Here is an 8,475-nt window from a genome sequence, read left to right on the forward strand (position 1 = left end):
TTTTTGTTTTGATTTTGTAGGATGAACAATGTGAAACTTGCTACCTATATATGTATGTATGGATGAAACCATTGTATGCTTGTTGTTGGATATGTTGGCTAGCTATATATGTTGCATATGGACTTTTGATTTGGTATGTATATGTGTTGGATGATCATATCCATATGGCAGGGATATGATTTGGTATGCTTGTTGAAAGTATTTTCAAATGTGTGTGTCTATATATATATATATATATGAATGAGATTCGCTATCCGAACATACCCAGACCACAACTATCAGAACCGCATGTATGGTGCCAGACTATTTGTCTGGCCAACCCCGCACGAATCTCCTCACAACTGTGTACGCCAGCGATAGTTCTGACCATGGTAAGTTATGATATCCACAATTTTGCCTATATATATATATCTGTGAAATTGATTCAATTTAAGAAAAAACAGAAAAAATAGGGGCTATACAGGCACTTTGCCATCAGCTAGCAGACGGCAAAGCTGCCACGCGTCAGCTACCTGTGCAACCTGGGGTGCACTGGGCTGGCCTATATGGTATGCTTTACCGTCCACTGGCAGACGACAAAGACCTTTGCATCTTTGACGTCTGCCAGCAGACGGCAAAGCATGCCACGTGTCAGCTACCTGGGGGCATCTGGGCTGGCCTATTTGGGCACTTTGCCGTCTGCCAGCAGACGGCAAAGCACGCCGTTAACCCCTTAATGGACCTAAGCTGCCACGTGTGCCGTCCAGGCCCTTTGCCACCATACGACAAAGACCTTTGCATCTTTGTCGTCCGCCAGCAGACGACAAAGAGCCCTTTGTCGTAGTTTATTCAGCCGGATGTGTTGCCGTCTGTTGGCTGATGGCAAAGGCCTTTGCCGTCTGCCAAGCATGCCTTTGCCGTCAGCCATGGCAGACGGCAAAGTGCCTGATTCCTGTAATGTTTGTTGCCAAAAATGGAACCTTTCTAGAGAAGGGGTTTCTCTCGAAAGAAGTGCATGGGAGGAAAGTAGAACTTGATAAGGTAATTGTACCTTCTCTCGAATTGGAAAGTAGCACATCAGAGAAAACTGTTCCCGTGATGCCTACACCAAATAGAGAGGAAGCTAATGATGATGATCATGAAACTTCAGATCGAGTTACTACTGAACCTCGTAGGTCAATGAGAGCACGATCCGCACCAGAGTGATACGGTAATCCTGTCTTGGAAGTCATGTTATTAGACCAAGGCGAACCTACGAACTATGAAGAAGCTATTGATGAGCCCAGATTCCAACAGATGGCTTGAGGCCATGAAATCTGAGATAGGATCCATGTATGAGAACAAAGTGTGGACTTTGGTGGACTTGACCGATGATCGGCAAGCCATTGAGAATAAATGGATCTTTAAGAAGAAGACTGACGCTGATGGTAATGTTACTGTCTACAAAGCTCGACTTATCGCAAAAGGTTTCTGACAAGTTCAAGGAGTTGACTACGATGAGACTTTCTCACCCGTAGCGATGCTTAAGTCCGTCCAAATCATGTTAGCAATTGCCGCATTTTATGATTATGAAATCTGGCAAATGGACGTCAAAACTGCATTCCTTAATGGATTTCTCAAAGAAGAGTTGTATATGATGCAACTAGAAGGTTTTGTCGATCCTAAAGGTGCTAACAAAGTGTGCAAGCTCTAGCGATCCATCTATGGACTGGTGCAAGCATCTCAGAGTTGGAATATACACTTCGATGAGGTGATCATAGCATATGGTTTTATACAGACTTACGGTGAAGGCTGTATTTACAAGAAAGTGAGTGGGAGCTCTGTAGCATTTCTGATATTATATGTGGATGACATATTGTTGATTGGAAATGATATAGAATTTCTGGATAGCATAAAAGGATACTTGAATAAGAATTTTTCAATGAAAGACCTTGGTGAAGCTGCTTACATATTGGGCATCAAGATCTATAGAGATAGATCAAGACGCTTCATAAGATTTTCAATGAGAACATACCTTGACAAGATTTTGAAGGAGTTCAAAATGGATCAGTCAAAAAAGGAGTTCTTGCCTGTATTGTAAGGTGTGAAGTTGAGTAAGACTCAAAACCCGACCACGACAGAAGATAGAAATAGAATGAAAGTCATTCCCTATGCCTCAGCCATAGGTTCTACAAAGTATGCCATGCTATATACTAGACCTATTATGTGCCTTGTCATGAGATTGGCAAGGGGGTACAACAGTGATCTAGGAGTGGATCACTGGAGAGTGGTCAAAATTATCCTTAGTTACCTAAGAGAACTAAGGAAATGTTTCTTGATTATGGAGGTGATAAAGAGTTCGTCGTAAAGAGTTACGTCGATGCAAGCTTGGACACCGATTCAGAGACTTCGAGTCTCAATCTGGATACATATTGGAAGTGGGATAAATTAGCAAGAGTAGCTCCACGCAGAGCATTCTAGACATAGAAATTTGCAAAATACATATGGATCTGCATATGACAGACCCGTTGACTAAACTTCTCTCACAAGCAAAACATGATCACACCTTAGTACTCTTTGAGTGTTAATCACATGGCGATGTGAACTGGATTATTGACTCTAGTAGACTCTTTGGGGGTTAATCACGTGGTGATGTGAACTAGATTATTGACTCTAGGAAACTCTTTGGTTGTTAGTCACATAGCGATGTGAACTATGGGTGTTAATCACATGGCGATGTGAACTAGATTATTGACTCTAGTGCAAGTGGGAGACTGATGGAAATATGCCCCAGAGGCAATGATAAAATGGTTATTATTATATTTCCTTAATCATGATAAAGGTTTATTATTCATGCTAGAATTGCATTGATCAGAAACTTAAATACATTTGTGAATACATAAACAAATGTCGTGTCCCTAGTAAGCCTCTACTAGACTAGCTCGTTGATCAAAGATGGTTAAGGTTTCCTAACCATAGACATGTGTTGTCATTTGATAATGGGATCACATCATTAGGACAAGACCCATCCGTTAGCTTAGCATATTGATCGTTCAATTTATTGTTATTGCTTTCTTCTTGTCAAATACATATTCCTTCGACTATGAGATTATGCAACTCCCGGATACCTGAGGAATACCTTGTGTGCTATCAAACGTCACAACGTAACTGGGTGATCATAAAGATGCTCTACTGGTATCTCCGAAGGTGTTTGTTGAATTGGCATAGATCTAGATTAGGGTTTGTCACTCCGAGTATCGAAGAGGTATATCTGGGCCCTCTCGGTAATATACATTATAAGAAGCCTTGCAAGCAAAGTGACTAATGAGTTAGTTACAGGATGATGTATTATGGAATGAGTAAAGAGACTTGCCGATAACGAGATTGAACTAGGTATGAAGATACCGACGATCGAATGAAGGGCAAGTAACAGACCGATGGACAAAGGGAATTACGTATGTTGTCATAACAGTTTAACCGATAAAGATCTTCGTAGAATATGTAGGAGCCAATATGGGCATCTAGGTTCCGCTATTGGTTATTGACCGGAGAGGTGTCTTGGTCATGTCTACATAGTTCTCGAACCCGTAGGGTCCGCACGCTTAACGTTCGTTGACGATATAGTGTTATATGAGTTATGTGATTTGGTGAGCGAATGTTGTTCGGAGTGTCGGATGAGATCACAGACATGCCGAGGAGTCGCTAAATGTTCGAGAGGTAAAGATTGATATATATAGGACGATAGTATTCGGACACCGGAAGTGTTTCGGAGGGTATCGGGTACTTATCGGGTCACCGGAAAGGAGTTTCAGGTACACCCGACAATGCTATGGGAGTTATGGGCCAAGTGAGGGAACACACCAGCCCACAAGGGGCTGGTGCGCCCCTATAGAGGCTGGCCCTTTTAGGAGGAGAAGGAAAGAGGGGAGGGAAAGGAAAGTGTGGCGTAGGACTCCCCATTCCCTCCCTCTGTCGGTGTCAAAACCGGCCGATCTCGAGTAGGGGGTCCCGAACTGTGCGTCTAAGCTCGATGGTAACAAGAGACAGGGGACATGATGTTTACCCAGGTTCATGCCCTCTCTATGGAGGTAATACCCTACTTCGTTCCCCCTCTTTCGTTCCCCCTTGTTGATACAAGGAAAAGGGGCGCAGGGCAAGCCATGGGCCCTAGGGGCCGGCCGCCAAGCCCTAGGGCGTGCCTGGCTTCCTCCCCTCCCCTCCCACCTATATATATGCGGGGAGGGGGCTCCACACAAGAACACAACATTGTCTTAGTCGTGTGCGGCTCCCCATCCACCGTTTACTCCCTCGGTCATATTTTTGTAGTGCTTAGGCGAAGCCCTGCGGAGATCACATCACCATCATCGTCACCACGCCATCGTGCTGACGGAACTCATCTACTACCTCGCCATCTTGCTGGATCAAGAAGGCGGAGGACGTCACCGAGATGAACATGTGCATAACATGGAGGTGTCGTACATTCGGTACTAGATCGGTTGGAGCACGAAGAAAGTTTGACTACATCAACCGCGTTGTGAAACACTTCCGCTTACGGTCTAGGAGGGTATGTAGACACTCTCTCCCCCTCTCGATGCTATGCATCTCCTTGATTTTTTTGAGCTAAAATCAGCGTTAAAAGAGACCCTGACCATGACATATCGTACGTTTAACATCAGTGATATATGGTTCATATCACTTCGCTAACAACCAAAATGTGCCAGATTACACAGTAGGCAGAAACAAAATAGACAGGATAAGACGGTCCAACTTGCAATGTTTGCTAATGCAACTTTAGGGAAGGGAACACTGGATCTATGTTAGCATGATACATGGGGTCTTTGGCCCAGAGCTTCTCTAAGTGGTCACTAGACATGGTCAGCCTATGGACTTCTTCAGTGGCCCAAATGAGGGCTTGAGCTTTCATAGGGTGAATGATAGCATCCAGAGGCTGGTGCTCATTATCGCTCCCAACCCTCTGTTGATCCCACTGTCTCAAGAGGATGTTGGTGAGCTAATGCAAGGGCTGCTCGTACAACTGCTTCACTGATCTTCCGAGTCCCAGCCATGATGTGGATGGGATCAAGGAGCTGCAGTGATTAGGAATTGGGATGTGCTTCATGTACTCTTGATACATTTCAGCCCTCCTAATCAATGCACCTTTTGCTGGAGCTGCAGATTTGGAGGACATGGGCAGCCGGAAGGAGTTCTCGCCTTTCCCGTTCCCGGCCTCCTCGTCGGAATCCGAGCTCAGGTCGTCGCCGGAAGAGAGCTCCACCGGATCCTTCGACGGCGCGGCCCTCTTCATACCTAGTCTACGGAACGGGGAAACACGCCGCCGGTGAGAGGATGGGGTTGGAGGTCTCGCTCCCTGGTCGCCGGCGTCGGAGACGGCGAGATGACAAGGAAGCCGAAACCCTCGATTCTCCGCTTAGTCTGTCGTCTTTTTTTATGCATCTCATTGATAGATCTTGCGTGTGCGTAGATTTTTTTTGTTTTTCCATGCAACGTTTCCCAACAACTTCAACTTCAATCTTCTACTTTTTGAGCTTGGCCTTCTTCTCTTCAAGCTTGAGCTTCTTCTCGGTCGCCCTCATCAACATGTTAAACCTCTCTGACTTTACTTCCTTGACGTCGGAGTGGCCTCCTCCTTCTTTGCCAAGATGTAGAAGGTCCTTAAAAGCCTTGATTTTTGGCTTAGGACTTACTTGGGTTTTTCCTTAAAGCCTATATAGACAGACATAGACTAAGGGCATTCCGGTCCATGCTCCTGGCAATGGCAAGATCTGAGATGTCACTTACTTGTCATCAAGCCTCAATAGATGTCCTTGAACCTCTCCATAATCTTAGCCGCCCCCTTCTCGCTTCTCCTTTTCCTCCTCCCACTTCTTTCCTTGGAATTATCTTCCATCCTTCTTGCACTACAAAAAAAAGACACATTCGTGACATTTTGGGCCGAACGAAATTTTTTCTGTCATGCTTATGACACTTCTATGACGATAATTGTGACAAAACCCGGTATCATCATAGATGTGGTGGGCTCCTACTTCTATGACAAAAAAATCATGACAAAAATGGGCTTTTCGTCCTGGGCGGGCCGGAGACGCAGCTGCATAATTTTGGCCGGCCATGACGGAAAAAACCATGGTAGAAGCGAGGGCGAGGAAAATATCGGGGAGTTCACGGTTATGGTGGGTGGTTGGGGCCGAGCGATGCGCGTTTCTCTCATACACGTACGCGCGTGTGTGCGGGGCGTAGCGCTCTAACTGAACCCGAGCGAGGCGTTGGGCTCTAACTAAACTCGAGCGATTGCACTAGCTACGTTACTGAAGCCCGATCGATCCCTTGCTGTTAACTGAACCCGAGTGATTCCTTCGCTACTGCTGCTAACTGAAGTCGATCGATGCTGCCTCTAGATGAACAGTGAGCGTTGTTAGGGGGTTTGGATGAACAGTTCCCGGTGGGGGGTTGGATGAACAGGACCCCGTGGTAGTAGAGGCCGTTGCCGCTGGATGAACAGGACCCCAAGCCAGTTGGGGGTGGATGAACAGGACCCCGTGGAGGGCTGGTTGAACAGTAGCCGGTGGAGGGCTGGATGAATAGTAGCCTGTGGAGGGGTGGTTGAACAGGACCCCGTGGAGAGGGGTGGTTGAACAGTAGCCGGTGGAGGAGCGGTGGAGGCTGGATGAACATGAGCCCATGGATGAACAGTCGCAGGTGGAGGCTGGAGGAGGTCGACGGTGGAAGAACAGTAGCTCGTGGAGGCAGTCGAAGGTGGAGATGAACAGTATCCCATGGAGTTCCGTTTTGCGGTACGCCACACCCCTCCCGATGAACAGGACCCCTGTTTCGACCGTAGTGCTCCAAAAAAAGTCCATTTCCTCTGTTTTGTGGTATGCCACACCCCTCCCGATCAACAGGAACCCATTTTGACTATAGGAGGTCCAAGAGAAGTCCGTTTCCTCTGTTTTGCGGTACGCCAGACCCCTCCCGATGAACAGGATCCCATTTCGATCGTGGCCGGTCGAACACAAGGTCGTTTCCTCTGTTCTGCGGTATGCCAGGCCTCGTTTGGATCAGCTATTCCGTCCAAGCTGGTTGGCTCCTGATGAACACGACGTATTACGTTGCCTCCCGATGAACACGACGCATTCTGTTGCCTCCCCATGAACACGACAATGACGCAGTTTCTCCGTTCTGACCCAGCCATGTACACGAGCCCTGGCCGTACGTATGCGCGAGTAGGCGTTCGAGACCCCGCCTGTATGTACGTACGTGGCCGTATTTACTTTCTTCCACCCTCGCTGTATGTACGTGTACATGCTACGTGCGTGCCTCTACTATGACACGTGTGTCGGTGTTCTGGGAACGGGGGTCCCCAGACTTTCCTGCCTGCGGCCCATAGCGTGGCTCCTCCAGCGGCCTGGTATGGCCCATCTTCACCAGCAAACACTCAAGACCCTCGCGAGGGGCCGAGCCTCGCGAGGCGGACGACACAAGACCTCTTCAGGGGCGGCCTCAGTAGGCCGGCTCGCGAGGAGCGGAGAGATCAAGGCGGGGGCACCTCGTGAGGTTCCTATGACGTGAGCCGTGACGACCAAGGCCAGGCGGGTGCCAGCGGGCGCAGAGTACCCGTTGTCCCTTTGGTGCTAAAGGGGCAAGCGCGGGCGAGGAGTCCCGAGGCATCAGGCAAAGGTTTCCATATCGGTGCAACGGGACCAAGACCAGCAGGACGGCAGGACGGAGGTCATCATGGAGCCCATGACGGCATCACCACCAGAGCCTTTGGCAGGCGAAGACCACCTTTTGTCAGGATATCTTGTACTAGCTGCCCCCTTTAAATTGGCCGTTGTGGGATCCCTTCCCGCCTAACATTTGGGGAGAGGACCCGGGCCTCTATAAGTAGGACTAGCCACCACCTTAGCAGGAGAGGGATCATTCAGATCACCCTTGACCACACAAGCTCACCGAGCTCAAGAACACATCTCCTCAGGAGGCTGTTCTTCCCTTGTACTTGTTCATCCTCAGCCTACTAGGCAATCCACCACACCGCACTGGAGTAGGGTATTACATTACATCGGTGGCCCGAACCAGTATAAACTCTTGTGTCCCTTGTTCTTCGGGTTCGGCGAGCTGAGCTTTGAGATCATGGTGAGAGCGAGAGCTATGGGGGGGGGAGATCTTCGTGCGCACCCCAGAGTTCGAACCTTAAGGGTTTTGCCGGAACCCGTGATCCGACATTTGGCGTGCCAGGTAGGGGTGCGCTGAAGCTTTCTTTTCGTCGATCCACGCTCCACCACCTCCACGCTTTGTCCCCATGGCCGGTGTTGCTCCTCCGGCTGGGACGGCGGACGCCCACGACGGCGCCAGGGAGCTCAGAGCTTTTACCCTCACCTTGCGGCGGGTACAGTGGCCGCCCAAGTTTAAGTCGGAGATGTCGTCGCGTTATGATGGCGCGGCGGACTTGTCGGTCTTCCTGCTGTCATACGAAGAGGCCGTCCTGAAAGCTGGGGGCAACGA

At 48.6% G+C, this 8,475-nt stretch overlaps 1 pseudogene; it reads right to left on the reverse strand.

Moving 5' to 3' along the window:
* Positions 1 to 4,609: 4,609 nt before the first annotated feature.
* LOC109749596 (protein RDM1-like) lies at positions 4,610 to 5,386 on the reverse strand (annotated as a pseudogene).
* Between the last annotated feature and the right edge of the window lie 3,089 nt (positions 5,387 to 8,475).

The sequence above is a fragment of the Aegilops tauschii genome, chromosome 3 (genome assembly GCF_002575655.3).
Source record: "Aegilops tauschii subsp. strangulata cultivar AL8/78 chromosome 3, Aet v6.0, whole genome shotgun sequence".
Classification (NCBI taxonomy): Eukaryota; Viridiplantae; Streptophyta; class Magnoliopsida; order Poales; family Poaceae; genus Aegilops; species Aegilops tauschii.